Raw genomic sequence first — 20,682 nt, forward strand, 5'->3', positions numbered from 1 at the left:
CTTAAACATTTCCTGGAAATTATTAGGAAAGTAAGAGATCCGTGAAATGAATAATAGATGCTGACTCATTATAAACCATTTAATATGTCAGTGTATAGTTTTCACACAAAACTACACACAGAAAACCTGAAAATCTTACTGTAAACTGCAGGAATTTACTGGAATCAACTAATATTTTGTTGTTAATTTTACTTAAATGTAAAAGTTCAATACAGTTTAATAATAAAAGAGGTATTTTATGCAGGAATTGTTAAGAATCATGTTTTTTAAAGATTTTTTGCAAATTAACTACGTATCAACCCAAATATATTGACTTAGTACTTACCAACTAAACTAACTTAACAATTTTTTTAATTTGTTTCTCAGCTCTTATAATTTGTACAAAATTTGCAAAATGTCCTAAAAATAACCGTGAAATACCTGAAAATTACCAGGAAACTAGTTTCAAATTAAAGAAGCTATGAAATACAGCGTTACAATATATTCAAGCTTCAGGTGTTTTTAAATGCTTTATTCTTAAAGGCAAACAAATGTAATCTACAAATCTACTGCATCAGACTGGGAAATATAAGAAAACATGTATATAAAGGCATCTGTACATGATATTAAGTGAGAGTTACACACTGTGGTACAAACCTTAAAAACGTTTTCTCACAACATTTTCTCTGATTACTTTTTTAAATAATTATTTTAATTATTCGACGTTATAAAGTGTGAATATTTTCCCATAATTCCTTAATCACTTTCAGTCATGGTGATTAGTGGGTGGAGTCAGCGGCCTCATTAGCACAGTAGGAGAGTTAAAGCTCAGTACATCTGATTGTGAAGAGTGATTTATTTTCAATGGTGACTAATAACTGTGATTTAGCCTCTGCTGGAGATCAGTTAAACAACACACACACACACATTTACACACACACACACACACACACACATTTACACACACACACATTTACACACACACATAGTCAATCATTTGCTACGACACAAAAACAACACAAGCTTATCATTAAATATATAATCAGCACAGCCCAGCAGGGATAAATACAACATTACAAAAACTTGTATTATATGATGTTATATCAGCCGAACAATACGACAAGATGAGCGTAGCATGTTTATTTACATACAGCTGGACTAACAGTGAAGAACGTTGTTTTCTTGACGTTCAGGCAGATAGAAACATGTTGGTTTGCTTGTAAAAAGCTCAAATCATCCACCGATTCAGACCGTGGATGGTTTGGTCGGAAACTGAATTTGATTTTTTTATTTTTTTTTATTTTTGGTATTTTTATTATGCTGAAGCGGCTGTCTGAATCTGGTACAAAACCCTCCTGATACAACAGAACACTACAGATTAAATACAATCAAACAAACTCTACCTGCAGCAGCGTCCCTACTTCCTGTGGATGCTGTATATACATGTCATTTTAACCATAAACCTGCACGTGCACAACACTAACAACTAACAACACATTACTTGTTTGGTCTATAAAACATCAGGACACACATTTACATCAAATTTTCCCAAAGCTCAGCGTGAGTTAGACTTGGAAACGCTCTTTTTTTTTAATCCAATCAACAGTTTAGAGCCCAAAGATAATTAGTTTACTATCACATTTCTCTTCAAGAGAAAGAAAATTACCTTTACCTCAAAGTTGAGACGCTGCGACTAAATAATGTTTAGAATTCTTAAATAATTAATCAATTACAAACTAAATGTTTTAGCTCCACGTGGTGTTTGTAATGTAATTATACAGAATTATCTGTTTTCATCACAACTGATTTATTATCATGAAACTCACTATTGTCACATTCTGACACTATTTTTAACAAATCATTAATATGTTTTATATAAGTTGTTCTGTAGTTTTCTGAGGCTCCGTTTAACCACAACCAGTGATGAGTTATTGATATACAAAATTATCAATGAACTGTTGTTTTTATTACTAATTTAACATTAAAAATGAAGAGTACTTTCTACTACTACTATTACTACTTTCAATGAAAAGCATTGCTTTCTTTTTTTTCCTGTCAGATGAGGTTGAAAGGTCAACCTGGGGGCGGTTTTCTTTCAAGGGTTCACAGGATAAATTTAAGAGGTTGTGAGATGAGTACAGTCGAAGTAAAAAAAACATATATTTCTGCTACAAAACGTTTGTCTTTTCTATATATTTTATCCTGTAAAATACCAAGACACAAAAAAGTGGTTCACACACCCAAATGAATTCAACATTTTCTTTTTATTTCATTTAACTTTTCTATTACAAGCACACGTTTCAGCTGTGTCTTCTTCACTTTGCAGTCTGTTTTCCTGATTTGATCCTCTTAACTTTTCACCAACGAGTATCAATCAACTTATTACCATCAGCTGCACCAAACTGCTGCCTGTAATCAGAGACATCCTCAGATTTACTCCACTGAAAACCTTCCCAACATTAAATCCCATTAATTTAACAACCATAAACAAAACTATACATACATTCACAGGACTATATACAGATTAATGTGGATCTGTGTTTGTATTAGACAAGCTTTTTCACCTCTACTTCCTGTGAAATACCAGAATATATTTGCTTATTTGAGTCTCTAAAATCTATTCAAATGTTCACACTTTGGCTGAACACGTCACTTTTATTGTGGAGGATGTGAAAACTTAAAAGCTCAGTTGGCAGACGGAGCCTCGTGAGATTAACATGACAGCTTAATGACCCTTATTCACCGTGGAGATTATAAGGTTCGAGTGTGAACGCCGTGTGTGTGTGTGTGTGTGTGTGTGTGTGTTAGTGTGTCAGTTTCCACGCTGGAGGACGAGGACGTCACCTCGAACCCCTAAAAACTGCTGTTCCCGGTGGTCGCCGATGCTTCGCGTGTGGCTGCTCATTAACGGCCTCCTCCGCCGGCATGACGGACAAATTAGGACACGTGTCAACGGCCAAATTAGGACGTGTCAGAATCGTTGTAGTTTCCGTGGTGACGCCGCGGCCTTAGCGTGTCCTGGAAACGTGTTCTGGTTTTGTGAAAAGAGAATGGAGCCGGAGCGGAGCGAGGGAATTAATCGGTTTATTAAAAGTTAATGACATCAGGAGGATGATGGAGAGACAGACGGGAGATCAGAAAGCTGACAGAGTTGATTTTACCCTCCGACAGAGGTGGTTTTACTGGTTTTTTACTGGTGTTCATGGCTCAATATGGATCCATCTGTTCTTCCTCTTTCTGTTTCCTTTATTCTGCTTTAATATCTGTTATCTGTATACATCCACTTCCTCCCTCCTGTGTGTGTGTGTGTTAATCAGATCTCAGAGGACTCTTCCTCCTGGGACAAAATTCACTGTTCTGTCTCTAAAGGAACTGAGTGTCTATATGTGTTTTTAATGAAAAAGAAAAGCATATCAAGGAGGAAATATATATATATATATAATCAGGAATAAATGCATACATTTGTCATATCAGTCCTTGCATGTACATTAAGCTATGTGCCGAGTGTGAATTTATGTATTAATGCAAGAAGATGTGAATATTATATAAGCAGCACACGTGTCTAACAGTTAACATGTTGGATTCAGACATGCTGTTAAAAGGTTCTCCAGGAAAGAGCAACATAAAGTACTTATCTTTACTTTAATACTTTATCTAATACTTCATCTTATTGTACAACGGTGATGTCTTATGTTGGCTTCTATTGAAACGGCAGATTTTTTTAATGGAAGTTCTGCGTTAGATTTTTGAAGAAAGTAAGACTCACTGCGCTTTTACATGCTCAATTTAACAACATATTTATACAGTAAGTCCATCAAACTGATTGTTAGATTAACTGTCTTTGTTGCTAAGGTGGTTGCTAAGGTGTTTCCATGTGTCGTCCACTTGCATATTTCAGATGTGATTCAGGCTCCGACATGTACGGATGGATCTGAGAAGTTGACATTTGGAGTAAAGAAGGAGAAAAAGAAGTGAAATCCTGCAACTATAGTTTGTTTACGTAGCCTGCAGAAGCTTCCTGAAGCTGACCAATCAGAACAGAGTGGGCTCATCAGGAGGCGGGGCCTTAAAGAGACAGGAGCTAAAACGGCCTGTTTCAGACAGAGGCTGAACTGAGGGGCTGCATAAAGGACCAGTAGAAGATAAATAAGGAGTTTTTTAACTGGAAATCATGCAAATATATTCCAGTAGAGCCCCAGAATATAAATATAGAGCTGGAAATATGCAGCATACGTCCCCTTTAAGAAATTACAGTTACATACATAAGAAAGGACACTACTGGACCCGTGTGGATTATCTGTTATGACTTATAACAGTGTTTATTGTATTAGTAACATGAAATCACATTCATTCCTTCCATTTTATTATTTATTCTGTTCTATTCTCGTATTTTTCACCATGGTAACCGCCACTTAATAGATATAAATCCATCAGCTGTTACAAACCACAGTGACTTTATATTCACCTTCAGGAAACACATTCAAGGGAGAGTTATTGTAAATTAAAGATTACATGAAATATACCTGAAATTTCATTCTGCATCTTCTCAGATATTGCAATTTCATTATAATCCTTCTCACAACGTTACTGAATTCACCATTAACTACCGGCTATCTGAACAAAGAACATAGAAGCTCAGATAACAACACATACAGAGGGGGAGAGTGACTTCATTCTCTGCTCAGGACGCCATCACTCCACTATATCTTTACATAGCAAATACTTGTTTGCTGCTATATTGATGTTCAAATTGTCATATATTGGACATGCAAGCTTTTAAAAGTTTACACAATATGCATGCAACAGACATATTATAAAGTCTAGCCTAGGTATTCCTATACTGTGATTTTCTTCTCACAGCATTAATGAATTCATCATTAACTATTAAACTGAACAGTTTATGATGTTGTACATGGTATCATTGTGATCCTTGGCCATCAAAACACAGGGGTAGACATCACTTTTTCTGTGTTATCATGTTTGGTTCAGGAGATATGATGCAATATACATAATGGCAGAAAGTAAGTTGGTCGCCATGGCCACCACGAGGCGTTTTTGCGATGGCTCCATTTTTGAAAATGTTCAGGGCCCCAAACTGTACAAGTCTACCAAGTGTCATGCTTTTATGAAAAAGTGAATATATCACTAGGACTATATTAGATTTGTTTCTAATCGTCATCGTCTGTATTTTTCACCATGGTAACCGCCACTTAATAGATATAAATCCATCAGCTCTTACAAACCACAGGTGACTTTATATTCACCTTCAGGAAACACATTCAAAGGAGCACAGAAGCTCTTAGAGGTGGGATTTGTTCTCCATTTCTGATTTATTTAAAAGACTGAATGATAATAATGAACAGTATGTGGTGTTTTCTTTTGTCTCCAGGCATTTATCTGAGCTTTGGTGTTTAACCTTGGTTAACATGTTCAGATGCGGCTTCATGTAATTAAAAGAGAGAACTGGTTCAGCCTGAAGCTACGTACACACCACCACCACCACCACCACCGGACAGCGCTTCAGCCGAAGGCCGACATCCTCATAATGAGCCTGATCATTAGCCTAAAGGCTGCTTGAACAAAGGAGGGGATTAACTTTATAAGTGGATTAAATCACAGTTAATCTTTTAATTGTACAGCAGCGATGACATCTTTTTGTAGTCCAACCTGGATGTGGCTCATTACGCTCTGAAGCTGAAATGACAGATTTGCAGTCAAAGTTCTGCATTAGGTATTTGATTAGAAAGTAAAGCTTATGATACTGTTACACATTTAATTAAACAGTGCTAAGTGTATTAAATCACAGTTAATCTTATAGTTGTAGATGTAAATCTTGGATGCTGGCTGAGTTAAAGGTATAATATGTAATTATTCTACATTAAAATGTCTTAAAACAACTAGACCTATGTTATATATGTTGTTGAGTTGTGTACTTACATTATCCCAAATGTTTCCAACAATTTTCAAACTCAGAGAAATCTGTAATTTAATCAAAGTAACGGACCGTTTCATTTGGTCGCCTCAATGGCGTCATACCTCCTCTACCAAAGAGTAAACACGCACCAGATGCATACGGCGGCGCTGTGTTTGTCTGCTACAATGGCGTCTACCAAAGAGTAACTTACACACATACAAGATAATACATCAGCGTTGTGGTTGTTCCACACAAACTGTTATAAATTGACTTTTATTCAGTTTTAAGCCCCATTTTCATGATGAATTTAGGTGGTTTTTAACTATATCTTTTAGCCAGAAGAAGGATTTTAGTCATTGGACGTCTGGATCTTAAGTTATCAGAGAAATAAACTGGACAAACGTTAGCAGCAGCTCGGCTAACAGCCCCTCCAGGAAGTCGGGTGGTCACCAAACATCGTCGGAGAAATATTGATTTTTTAGGTGAAACAGCTTTAATTTGTATTTTTAATGATTTTAATCTGCGTTTGTTCTGGAGAGGAGGAGACCTCTGCCGGTAAAAACATCCCGAATGATTAACACTGGAGTAATCCTATCCCGGTGAAGCTGGTTATTTAACGACGAAGACAACAACTCCCATGATTCCTTGCTACTTCACACTGTCATCACACGTTATTGTTTTGATTGAGAGACCCCTAGCGGCTGAAATGACATATTGTGCGTTTAAAACAGCAGTTTTTCAAAGGAAGTTGTGAATTGGATTATTCCATTTGATTAGAAATTAAAACATACAACACTTACATGTTTAATTCTGTTTTTTGTAGGTTGTTAGAGTATATGCAGCACCACATCTATTATATAACAACACTAAAATACCCAAATTCACACAACAATTATAAAGATAATACAACAGGAACATCCTACAATTAAAAAAACATCCCAGCACATACTGTGTATCAGCTCCATAATATTATTATCAGAAGATATTTCAAGTCTAAACACAGAACTTCTTTCCCCCTGATGTGTAAAATCTCCTCAAAATATCAGAAAAAGAAAAGCAACAAACTCACTGGAGAAATTCAAAGCGCGTAAACACGTCTGACTCTTAATTTGAAAACAGCGTCTCGGTGGAAACGTGAGCTGGTAGTTTTATTTCATTTGTAGCTCTTATATCAAGCGTTGCTAAGGAGTAGAAATGGTATTATTCATAAATATAATGTTTAATTAATTTGCACTTTTCATGACCCGACTGAAACTTGAGCTGATGCTGCTCTTAGGTCTCTTTTTTTAGGGGGTAAGGGGGGGGGGCGGGAGAGATCCTGAGTCCAGAACGCTGCAGATCATATGTAACACATGATTAACCTGCTGTGTATTTAAATGAATGAATGAATGAATGAATGAAAGCAGAGCCGACAGAGTTAAATAAAAAAATACACACACAACAGAGGCAAATTACATTTTGAAAAAAAAAGAAAAAGTTTAATTACTAGATTAACTTTTCCTGCCGCTCCTGTGTGTGTGTGTGTGTGTGTGTGTGTGTGTGTGTGTGTGTGTGTGTGTGTGTGTGTAACATAATCCTATGAACCAGGCTAATTAATCTTCTGTATTAGCTCTTTCTGTCTCTCTGCAGTGTTTTTGTTTGAAGTGGATAATTTATTACTACAGAGGATGTTTGCATAAAGTTCATTAAAATATAAGGAGCCATAAATCATCTTATTATTCTGCTGGCTGTTCTGTTTCTGTCTACCTGAACCTGTCTGTCTGTCTGTCTTTCTTTTCCCTAAATGTGATCGTTGTCATGCTGAACACATTATTGGTTTCCAGCCTCACATTGTGATTGGCTGACAGGAATTCTAATAAGAGTCCAATTTGTTCTGTATTCTCACTTCAACCACATCTGTAGAAGCACATTTATTCCTCTTTTTAACCTCTTTATACCTGTAAACATCCTATAACTGCACTAATTAATTAATGATCCTGGATTACAATTCAACAAACGGCTTTTTGTGCTCAAAATTAGCTTTTACTGCATGTATCAGCTCAGCCAAATTCTATATATCTAATTCTATATATTAGGCAGGAAGTGAACAGTCAGTTCTTGTGTTGGAAGAAGGAAAAATGTGCGAGTGTGATGGCTAGATGGGTCTTGTTGGCTGTTCCTGGTATGCAGTGGTCAGTAACATCCAAGGAAGGACCGCCGGTGATCTGGCGTCAGGCTCATGGGCGTCCAAGGTTCACTGATGCGTGTGGTGAGCGAAGGTTACCCCGTCTGGTCTGATCCCACAGCACAGAGGAGGCTGAGCATTCATTCATTCATTCATTTTAAAATTCCCAACTGTAAAATAGCTGATACATCCTCTCCATAAACACAAAGTGATCACTTATTGAGCTTAAGCGAGCCTAGAAAGTCTAAGAAAACAGGTTGCCAGACGCATTCAAACGTTTCAGCCCCGAGGGCATCACGCGGCGCTCTACGTGCATCGATTAACAAACACGTTCATCGCCGCCGCCGATAGACGACGACAGGCCAGGTGCTCCATCATAACATAGACCGCGTCTTCCTTACACAGGAGGAACATAGGTGGTCTACAACACTACAAGGCCAAACATAAAGTCTTCATTATCTAAATTTAAGTCAATAAAGACTAATTATAGATATTTCACTCACCAGTTGTTGTTCCTGCTCAGCCTGCTGTAGTTTAGTGAGGTCTATTTGTGTGTTCTAACATAGAAATAATCCAAACAGATTAACAAACACGGTCCCATTTTAAAAACGTCTTCCTCCTCTCCTTCATGATGGCAAAGCTGCCAACAACTTTGTCTTTGCCAGTGTTTATGTCAACACATAGCAAAGTGAGGTTGGACAGTCTGACTTCATCTACGCACGACCGCAAAGAGCTCTTAATGATCCTCAGACGGCTGAAACTTTGTCTGGCAAGTTTCATTCACCACAAACATAAAAAGACACGAATATCTCATATTTTGGATCAAGTTTTCAGCAAACTTTGAATCACTGCCTCTGCAGTCTTCACTTCCTGCAGAGTCACCTAGCGGAAATACCGACAGCACCACTCTGCCATTGCAACCCTCGTTGTGGTGGGGGGGGGGGGATTACGTCCGTAGTGATAAGAACTACCACAGAGAATGAATAGAAGAAGTTTAGCCTAGTTGGGTTGCACGCTACATCCCCAGCGAGGCCCCTGCTGAGCGAAGGCCCCTCTGCCCCTGCAGTCGCTCTGCTTATGGATCCCACAGAAGAGCTGCTGTAGCACAATTGCTGAACAATTTCATGCTGGCTATGACAGACAGGTGTCAGAACATATAGTGCATCACAGCCTGCTGCTTATGAGGCTGCGTAGCTGCAGACCTACAATGGGCACGTGAGTATCAGAACTGGACCATGGAGCAATGGAAGAAGGTGGTCTGGTCTGATGAATCATATTTTCCTTTACATCATGTGGACGTCCGGGGCACCAGGATGCACTATGGGAAGGAGACAAGCCGTTGGAGGCAGTGTGATGCTCTGACCAACGTTCTGCTGGGAAACCTGTCATGTGGAGGTTACTTTGACACGTACTACCTACCTAAACATTGTTACAGACCAAGTACACCCCTTCATGTATTCCCTGATGGCAGTGGCCTCTTGCAGTAGGATAATGTATCCTGCCACACTGCAAAAATTGTTCAGGAACGGTTTGAGGAACATGAGAATAAGAGTTCAAGGTGTCGTCTCGGCCTCCAAATTCCCCAGATCTCAATCTGATCGAGCATCTGTGGGATGTGCTGGAAAAACAAGTCCGATCTATTTATGGTTTCAAACAGATCCGCTTCCATTTTATCAAATGTATCAATCCACACTGACTGTAAACTCCTCAGACAGCTGTTTAATCACACAAATCTGCCACCGTATATATGTTCTGAACTTATTACGGTTGTAAATATTGATTGATCAAGGCTCCCAGGCTCTCTATGAGCTCGCCTGTTTCCCTTCAGTGGTGAAGCAGGGAAATAAAGTCAATGAATCAATAAATACAAACACCTGACAGCCTCGATTCTTTCTCTGCATAGCCGCTAGCAACAGTTGATTTCACTCATCAACAAAGCCTTTCAGCTCAAACCTGCAGCCTTGTAGTCGGTCAGATGGATGCTTGCAGATCAATGACGTGTGTCGTCTGTGATCCCCTTTAAGGACAGGACACAATGTACCAGGGTCAAAGCTTATTAGAGCCTGTCAAAGGGCACAAATTTAAGTTTAAATTATACTTCATAAATTGACCGCTCCGTTAGAGGATGAATCACAGTCAGGATGCTGTTATGACCCTCCACGTTCTCAGCGTGCTACGACGACAAGGTCGCAAACACTTGAGATGTGGAGCACGCTCAGACCGCCACAATCCAGAGTTTACAGGAGGTCAACGTGATGCTGACACAAAGAAAGACTGATGGCGGGTCAGATGAACGCAGAAAGCGTGATGGGAGGAAACAGAGAGAAACAGATGGCGGGTGGAGAGGAGAGGAGAGTGATTTGTGTGACAAAATGTAAAGAGAAATGAACAGATTGAGAGAGCAGATGAAAGAAATGAAGAAAGAGAAGAGAAGAGAAGATGACAGGGAGTGAAGAGAGAGGGGGAAAAAAAAAGATAGAGAGAGGATAACAGATGGAGAAACAAGAGCGGAAACAGACAGAGGCAGAATGAAGACATTATATAAGTACTCCATCTGCTGGTTAATGAGATTCACTCTGCTGAGAGAGATTTTATCATTCGTCTCTTTAACATCCTCATCGTTCTACGACTCGTCACTCTGTCATGTGAAGATTTGACTGCGGAGCGGTCGCCGCCTTCGCCGTTTCCAGAAACAACATGACAGCGACTCAGCCGAGCCAGGCGGCGGCGGTGGCGGCGTCAGCAGCGAAGGAGAGGAGAGGACACACAGAGCTGCCTTTGTCACCCCAATTTTCACAAAACTTTTTCTGGCTTTACTGCTCAGTGTGACCATGGCAACCACACAGGGGAAAACAATAGAGTAGTTAATTTTACTGGTATGTGAGAGCAGTCGACAGCTGTCCACTGGTGATAATGGGTGTCGAGCAACATCAGCTACTTACTTGTATCGTCTGCTCTGTGTCCACAGACGGTGTTTAAGATGTCAGTCAGCTCTAAATCGCTGCTCTGGGTGTCTTTGTCTTATATCAGCAGTCAGTGTTGAAATTTTTTATAATGAAACCACCATTTAAAAAGTGTAATTAAACAGTTTTTGAGCTGCTAACACATCCATGCAGACTGTCAATGAAGATTTCATAAAGAGTAGAAAGTTATGCTGTAAATCTAAATGTTGTTATTCGGGGGTTAAAGGACAAGTTCACACTTTTTCTAGTGTGTCTTAAAACAACAGTCAGGTGTCCATATGAACAGTGAAAGAGGTTTTCCTCGCTGTAATCATTCCTCCTGTTCATACTGGCTGTTAAAAGATCCTTCAAATGTGCTTTCAGTGGAAGTGATGGAGGCCAAAATCCACAGTGTGTCCACTCGGGATGTGCCTGAATACAAATATATTATTCAGAAAAGCACAAATAGTGGGGTTTTTTTTACAAATATTTGTTTCATACAGATATTTTAACAAATATTTGGTAGAGGTCTGATGAGTAAAGTTTTAGCTCAGTAGTCAGTCACTTATTGTGACACTTTAATTTTCTGAAATTATAAGTGTAGTAAAAACAAAAACAGGATTTTTAAGCCTCTTTCCACTTTTATTCGAATACAAATACAAATACTGAGCCCTCTGCAGATCCCTACAATCCACAGTCTGTCTACTAGGGATGTGCCCAAATACAAATACATCATTCAGCAAATCACAAATAGTGGGTTGTTTTTAAAAAATATTTGTTAGGTAGAGGTCTGTCTGCAGTGAGGCGATGAGTAAAGTTTTAGCTCAGTAGTCAACGCAGTCGTCTATGATCTGGGAGACTCCGGTTTGAGACCCGGTTTGGGGACCTCGTTCATAAGGTAGTTTATTCATGAACACTTATTGTAACACTTTAATTTTCTGAAATTAAAAGTGTAATAAAAACAAAAACAGGATTTTTAAGCTTCTTTCCACTTTTATTCAAATACAAATACAAATAATACAATAATACAAATACAGATACTGGACCCTCTGCATATCCCCAGTGTCCACACAGTCATTTAATGCAAAAATGCATTTAAAAGTCTCTGTGAAGCTTATGTGAGGCTTCAGCAGTCTGAGTTAGTCATATCAAGTGGATATCTGACACATTTACAGTCTTTTTAGCATCAAATTCCCTCTTTGTGTTTCCCTGTTGAGCTGCAGGTGGAAGTATAGTAACAAAAAGACTTTGGCACTAAAAAGACTGTAACGTTGAAAGATATCTACTTGATTTGACTCATTTGGACACTGAAGCTTCATATTATTCATGTTTGCACAGAAGGAGGACTGTGGATTTTGTCCTCCATCACTTCCATTGTAACTGCATCATGAAGGGATCTTCTAATGGTCAGTATGAACAGATTTTACACACATTTTGTGTACAACATGGTAAAAATGCCTAAACTGCAAAGCTGCCATCAACTCTACAACAGCTCTTTATAACTGGATCACTTAGTTTGAGTGTTTGTGTCCTCACTTAGTCCTCAGTAACTGCTAGTTCCAGTTTCAAACGAGTGATTTACTAAATGAAGTTGCATCACTCTAATGAACCGTTCGGTGTTCCGGTCAGATTCTAAGAAACATCTGTGATACCGTCCAATCAGAAAGCAGTCCGCGGCGTAAACAGGAGGTCACTGCACGATCATCACCAGCTACAGCAGAAGATCTAAAAATAACAGTTTGACCAGACGAGGCAGCTGATGAAGCTAATAAGGGCATTTATAATATTAAATCATACGTTTCCAGGTGCGTTATGACACTTCAGTTTAAAGGTCGTCTCCGCTCGGCTGTAAAAAAATGTTTTTTCAGCTTTTATCGCTGCGGGGAAATCAAGGCCTCTGATTGGCCGGACTGGCGGCGAGCCAAGCATATCAGCCAGCCCCGGGCGATCTGATGGTCACTGTCCTCTGAGTCTCCTCTACACACACACACACACACACACACACACACACATATATAGATTTTCCACTTGTACAGAGTGACAGAGAGAGATTTTGAGTTTGTATCAGGACTGACAGCTCAACATCTTCAGGATCACCTCAGTTTACATCAATCTGTGTGTTCGTGCATGTGTGAAAATAAAGTAAAACTCTTATCTTTATGAGATCTCTGCAGCCAGGCTCCGACATCAGGTGGAAAAAGCCTGAAACTAGAAGAGTGGAGGCTGTGATAGGAACAGATTAACGCCTCTGGTGTCGCACGTTCACAACAGTCACCTGCGGACGTCATGCGTTCCTCGTCCACATACTTTTGGCCACGTAGTGTGTTTAAAATATGCTGATTTTTAAAGATATTGAACAAATTCCTTCTCCCCTGAAGTTGAACCCTTGTTTGATTTTAATGACTCTTTCCTTTAACGTTTTTAGCTCCACTTCTAAGAATAATTATCAGTCTGTTGTTTATTCTGTAAAGCACTTTCATATTATGGGGCGTAATGAACATTTCAGCCTCTGGCAGCACTTGCTGTGGCTGTTTGTTATTTGTGTGCTGTGCTGTAGGTTTCTCTCTCTCTCTCTCTCTCTCTCTGTCTCTCTCTCTATGTGGCTGCAGGTTGCGAAGGCGTTTTAACATTCAAAGTCTCTCCTCTGTTCTCTCTTCTCGTGTCTGTTGAATATGGAGCAGCTCTTATCTGAACGAGCTAAAGATAATTGGTGGACAAGTGGAGCTCGACCGGAGAGAGAGGAGAGAAAAGAAAGAAAGAAAGAGAGAGAGAGAGAAAGAGAGAGAGAGACAGGAAGCAAAGAAAACATGGGAGGCGAAAAGTCAGTGTGTGGATGATACTGAAAATAGGAGCATTACGTGGTTTTGTATGTGATGTGTGTGTGTGTGTGTGTGTGTGTGTGTGTGTGTGTTTGGTGGTGACAGACCTCTGGGTCCTGCCCCCAAAATGTGAAACAGTGAGTGAAAGAAGACAGAGAAAGAGAAACATGACAGCGAGCTGAGGTAGAAAATTACCCAGATCCTTTAGTCGTAGAGTAGAGAAAAGTAGTAATAATAGTAAAAATAAGTTGTGCAGAACATTTGTAGACAGATATTTCCTCCAGAGTGAGGAATCAGCAGCACTGACTCCTAAAAATCAAACTGCATCAGCAAATAACATTTAAATTATATTTATAACAGCATGATTTACATTTTACAGTCACTGGTATCTAAAACTCACTGTCAACATATTTCATTTGTTTTGCTAACAATATCCGCTGCTGCTAACCAAAGAATGATTAAAGAGCCCAAAACCAACAACGTCATACATTTCTTTTTCACATCATCGATGAGGGGAACATGGTTCTGTTTACAGAGCTTCGCTAACAACCTCTTGACTTTGTACTACATTGTAAATTTCCCAAAGAATTTCAGCACAAAGTCCAGAGGTTGTGATATGTAGCACAACAAGCTAGCAAAGCTTCTGTAAATGAAACCACGTTCCTGCACATGCTCAGTGGCGTCTGGCTTAAGCTTCATTTATACTCTTGAGCGGACGTGTACACGGACAGCTGTGGACACCACGGACAGTAGGGGTTTTGTTCTGTTTATACGACCTTCTGGGGTCCGTTTGGAGGACGCGTTTCACACATGCGCAGTAGATCGCCGTCTACAGGAACACAGCGATGTCCGCACAACAAATTGCAGGTACGTCACGCGGACCCTCACGGATTCACGGAAGCAGAAACTATAATTTCAGCTTTACACAGAACTACTCTCCTGAGACTGAAAACGTGATGCTGTTATTAGTCTTTGGAGCCGTTTCTAAACAAGCTAACATGACCAAACTCTTCATGATGAAGGAACATGTCGCCCAGTGCATCGGTGTGACTCATTGATTTTTTTGTTTTTAATAGTTTTTGGATAATAACGGAGGAATAAGATATATCAGACTTTGGATACACACACTATACTTGTTAGTAGATCAGTTCATTGTTGGTTTGGCTCCAAACATTAGATTTGTTGACATTAAATATAGGAAATCACCAGAATGATCCTTTCAAGATAGAAATTTAAATGGGAATACAAAGTTCCTCTTTAACATTTGGATCAGGTGTTAGTGGTATATTTCACACATAGACTTGGCATGTTTAGTTTCGCTCCAGTGCCTAAAGAAGCCTTTTAGTAAATGTATGTAGTTATTTTACATTTCAGGCAAAAAGAAAGAGAGAGAAGAGTAATTAAAGAGGCTACAGGCAGAGACAGAATCCAGGTAAAACACCAGAGCAACCTCATGAGAGTGACGACAGAGAGTGTGAAGATAGTCTTTCTATTTTAGGTTATATCTCAGTGTGTGTGTGTGTGTGTGTGAGTGTGTGTAAGTGTGTGTAAGTGTGTGTAAGTGTGTGTGTGTTTTGGGACACAGAAACCTCCTGAAGGTTTATTCTGCAGTAAAAATGAAACGATTCATTTCCTTTTAATTTAAATGTCTATCGAGTATAATATCTCATTTGCATAATCCACCTTAAACCAAACAGTTTCATTTGCATTTCCCCCTTAAGTTAAGCCAATCACATTCTCATTTCCCCTCAGTCAGCCAATCAGTTCTGCTGTCTGAGCCTCACTCATGTGCATAATGAGCTGTCAGCCAATCACAGTCAGCCCTGGACCACACGCTGGAACGTGATTGGATGCTGGCTGTGGATGCGGCGTGTCACAGCTTTGGAAATCTGTTCCCATGGTAACTTATATATTTAATAAGACATTATGTGCGCTGCCGTTTAAACCATATTTGTCAGGCTCTGCCTCCTCTTGGCTGTGATTAGTCAACCGTGCTGCGTGTGCTTTTTAAAATTTGTTTTAACCAATCAGACGGCTTGAGCTGATCAGTGATTGGTGCTGCCTTCAATGTTCAGCAGTAAATCCAGTTTTTTTTTCCAGTTTTCAGTTGAATTGCAATTGTTTTTTTGATTCAAGTTCAACTCTGGTGAAATTTAATATAAGAATTTGCTCCATTGATCAATAACAAGCTTCCTTGACCACGCTAAACTTTGAGAATATGGAGAGACCAAAATGGAGGAAGCTATCGTTGCTTAATCAATCAGTCAATCAACTGATCAATCAATCAATCAAGCTTTATTTGTACAGAATCTTTCATACAAGTTAGTGCAATTCAAAGTATTTCACAGAAGACTGACAATAATAAGACAGAATGAATGTAGACAGTAAACAATAAAACAAATTGAGACTAATGCACACGAGAAATAAAATTATAGATTTTAAAAACTTTGACAAATAAAATCATTACGAAGGAAAAATATTTTACAGGTTTGTCGCATTATTGACTATTATTTAAGCCCTGATGTACACAGTTAATGTTATGTGTACATGTTCTGACTTTTGATACTTATTGTTCCATTAGCTCACTGACAGTTAGCATGCTACCTAGCTTGGAGATTGATTTTCCCTCTTCAATAATTCCCCGTTATTAAATAAAATAAAACAAAATGCTACACTATCAGCATGTTCCCGGTGTTGTCAAAGTCCATTTCCTCCTTTAACTTGTCCCCAGTCCGACCCTTAACCCCCGCCAATGTAAGGAAACAGACTGGCTAGCTAGTGTGTTAGCCGTTAGCTCGCTAGCTACAGTAGTTCACTAACTACCCCTGTGAGCCGTCTGTACATCACCAAACCTCTAACGAAGAGTCATTTTAATTTTACATTTTCTCTCATTTAGGTTTACATTCAGTTACAATTTTCATAAAACTAAAAAAAACATCAATTAAGTTTATAAACATTATTGCACATTTTGTATTCTGTTATCTTGTTGGTCTGACGGATGTCTGACCTCCATCATGTAACAGATTGATTCATGCTTTAAGCCACAGCATGGTGGTTTTGGGGAGACTTTTATTTGTGTATTTTGGAGTAAATTAGTTATTTTTTTAATATTCTGCTCAGTAAATATTGAGTTACAAGCAACAGCAGCAGTTAATTTAGATCTTGTGTCTGCCAGCATATATGTTCCCATCATGCCTCACAAGTTAGGTTCTGTTTGCTGAGGTCAGTTAGATCTAACAGTTTATTGTTCTCTATCTTAAGTTCAGTTTTGTTGACCCATTTTTTTCCAGTTTGTTGATTGTAATTTTGGGGGATATTCAGCCAAAGTCTGTTTCTTTATCCAAACTGGCGCCTGTCAAGCGCTGATGTCAGTTGGACTAAAAGTGGACGCTGCTGTCCTGTTTTTAACATCATCCTCATAAAAATCATCCTGTCCAGAAAACAGAGTAAGAGGGAAACAACTATAACATCACTGAGGGGAAATATGGTTGAAATCAGTATCATAATATTAAAAATTTTGGACATTTTAGCAAACGTTTGCAGTCAAAGCAATGAATTGTGGTTCCACTGTTGCACAACTTCCATTAATCATTAACTTATTAATTTGTATATTCATAATATAATAAGACCCCAGTATGATTCTGTTAAAAGTAGATAAATGATCATATGTAATTACTGTCAAGTCCTGCTGCTTCTCTGATGTCTTTTTAAAAAACCATTCAAAGAAGAAGAGAATGATGCTGCGATGATGAATCTGCGTTCAAACCGTTTTGTTGCCACAGAGAACACTTTGTCTCTGGCCTACAAACCGTTTCTATAAACTATTAAACCACTCGGCGACTCAGACGTAGTTTCTGCTGTCACTCTGACAGCTGCTGCTTCGGATGATGGATCAGGTGTGAACAGGGTGAGCAGCTTGACACTGAAAATATGATGTGATGAATCATATCTGAAAAGGGCTGTCAGGGTTTTTTTTTGGTTTTTTTTTTTTACACCGAGTCTAATATTCTTACACAAACAAAAACATGTGCTTTATATTTTACTTCTAAGGATTTTCTTTTTCTGCTATTTTAGGGAGAAAATGGGTTATTTTTTTTGTAGTGTGACGTGTATTTAAATGAACTTTTTCTGGTTAAAACTGTCAGAAATTACACCTCTGACTGTAAAACACAACATGGACTGGATGGGCAGAGCTGACAGGCGACTGGTTAGTGTAAAGACGTGTGTGAAAGTTATTCATATAGACGATAGAACAAGAACTCTCTCTCTCTCTTTCTCTGAAAGAATGAACAGAAATGATAATTAGAACAAACGAGGAACATGTGCAGGCACACACCCACACTCACTATCTTCTTCTTTTCTTTTTTTTTTTGTTTGTTTGTCGCACATTTCTTCATCAGCTGCTGGAAAACTGGGACAAAATTGAGAAACAGTGTGTATGTGTGAGTGTGAGAGCGAGAGAGAGTTTTCTGTATGCTGCAGCTGTTTTTATACCTCAAGGCAACTACAGCCTCTCTCAGTCCTACAGAATCTCTTATTAGCTCCATATGTCGGCTGTGACCCTGATGTTGTTATAAATATTCAAACAGTCTTTAAACTTGTAATTCTTCATATATTCATGATTTTTTGGGGGGTTTATTTTGAAAGGCAGCACTTTTTTTATGTAGTAGTTTTCATTGTTAGGCTGTTGTTTCTGTGCTTGAGTTCAGATTGGAGAGATTTACAGTACAAAGCGTGTAATCCAGAGTTATATCATCTCAAACAGGAAGCCCAGTCAATGAGGTTTACTGGTACAAAACCACTTCATCTCTCTGTGTTGGGACAGAGTTCAGCTATGGCCTCATCATTTTTTATTGACTAACAAAGTCACAGAGACGTTTTTTTTTTTTTGCTCTCAGTTTTTATTTATCGACTTGTTTGTTGTTTTGTCAAAATGTAATATTCATAACTCAAAAACTTACAAGCAAAAAGACAAATTTTAAGGCCAATTGGAAACATAAAAAAACACCTGTAAGCTTTATGAGGTTGTCTTGTAAAGCTTTCTTCTTCTTCTTCCCCCCCCCCCCCCTTCAGCATCTTTATATACAAAGATGTTTTTCTTTCAGTTTACTTGCTGTCTGACTGTTTTAATCATGTTCTTTGAGGGGGAAAAAAAAAAAATCAATGAAATGTATTAACTACCTACTGAAGATACACTGTGTGGCGTAACCTCGCTCTCATCTCACATCCAGAAAACAGATACAATTATTTGGCAGTTTTTACACATTTATTTACACTTAAACCCGCAATTTTAGCATGAAAGTACACATCCAGGATTGTTGAGAAATAACATCTCCAACCTGCTTTTCTTCCTACTTCGAACAATTTATCACAGTATGTCTTTACGTCTGCCTTCACTCCGCCAAAGAGAAATGCACGCTGGGTAAAAGTGGACACCCGGTGGTCCGAAGGAGTCGCATCATGACGTGTGTTCATACCTGATTAACTTCCAAACAGAGCTGAGTGACGGCTGCTGCGGAGTTCTGCTTTTAAAAATCAAACATGTGCAGCTCAGTCCGACTGTTGAACCTCTTCTTAAACACTTTCACATAACTGACAGACTCGGCTCTCCGCTGTGAGGCTGATCTCCTGTTTGCATGTGTTCAAAACCACCAGAGACAAGGATCATTTATGGACATGAAGGTTCATTCTGGCTCATAAAACCTTTTAGGCTTTATGTTTATCTTGTAATTCTTTATAAAAATTCACTGAAAGAAGGTCATTCAGGCTGCAAATAACAATTATTTTCATCATGCATTTGGTCCATAAAACATCAGGAAATCAGAGTTTCCCAAAGCCAAGATGACCTCTATATCAAACCCTAAAGATGTTCAGTTTACAATTATATAAACAGAAGAAAGCTCGATTAGCAAACTAGCATTTAGCATTTTTAGACAGGCGAGCAGCGTGGTTGTGGATGGCAGCTGGTTGGTTGGTCCATCACTGGGTTCAGACTGAAATATCTCAACATCTACACACTGGAAAAGTTTGTACAGACACTGATTTTTCCCAGATAATATATTCTGACAAGTTTGGTGATCCGCTGATTTTTCCTCTTGTGTCACCATGAAGTTCATATTTGAGATTTTGAGTGAAATATATTAAATATTGGATGGATTACCTTGAATTTGAAACATGCTTTGACGATCCTCTGACTTTTCCTTTAGCGCCATCATCAGGTCACATGTTTGATATTTTTCTTTATGACTGCAGTAATTTGTTTTTTTGTGCTAATTAGCGAATATGAAGATGCTAAGCTAAGATGGTTAACGTGGTTAAACATCCCAGTCACCAATAACCACAAGATGATCTGTTCAGTCCAGTAACATTTGGAAAGTCTCGAGTAGCTGTTTATGCACTGTTAAGATGTTGGATATCTATGTTAAATATGGTCAAAGTTTCAAAACTTTAGGTGAACGAATGTAGAAATGCTGCCTGCAAGTCAAAAGTCGGCTTCAACCTGCTCTGATGCTTCCTTTGCGATGGTTTTTTCTACTTTACCGACAAGCTGACGTCAGCTCAAAACGAGAAAAAGTAGTTTCATGGTTTGTTGATGAAGTCTCCTTCCTGAAGCTGACCAATCAGAACACAGTGGGCTCATCAGGAGGCGGGGCCTTAAAGAGACAGGAACTAAAACGGCCTGTTTCAGACAGAGGCTGAACTGAGGGGCTGCATAAAGGACCAGTAGAAGATAAACAAGGAGTTTTTAACTGGAAATCATGCAAAGATATTCCAGTAGAGCCCCAGAATATAAACATAGAGCTGGAAATGTGCAGGATACGCCCCCTTTAACATTCTCTTATTGATTCATCGGCTAATGGCTGA

The 20,682-nt window shown here is 38.8% G+C and overlaps 1 protein-coding gene across 1 annotated transcript in view; it reads left to right on the forward strand.

Moving 5' to 3' along the window:
- The window catches only part of LOC122974960 (thyrotropin-releasing hormone-degrading ectoenzyme-like), a 198,390-nt gene that overhangs the window by 84,378 nt on the left and 93,330 nt on the right, over positions 1 to 20,682 (forward strand). The gene's annotated exons all lie outside the window — the stretch shown is intronic.

Source organism: Thunnus albacares, chromosome 23, assembly GCF_914725855.1.
Source record: "Thunnus albacares chromosome 23, fThuAlb1.1, whole genome shotgun sequence".
NCBI lineage: Eukaryota > Metazoa > Chordata > Actinopteri > Scombriformes > Scombridae > Thunnus > Thunnus albacares.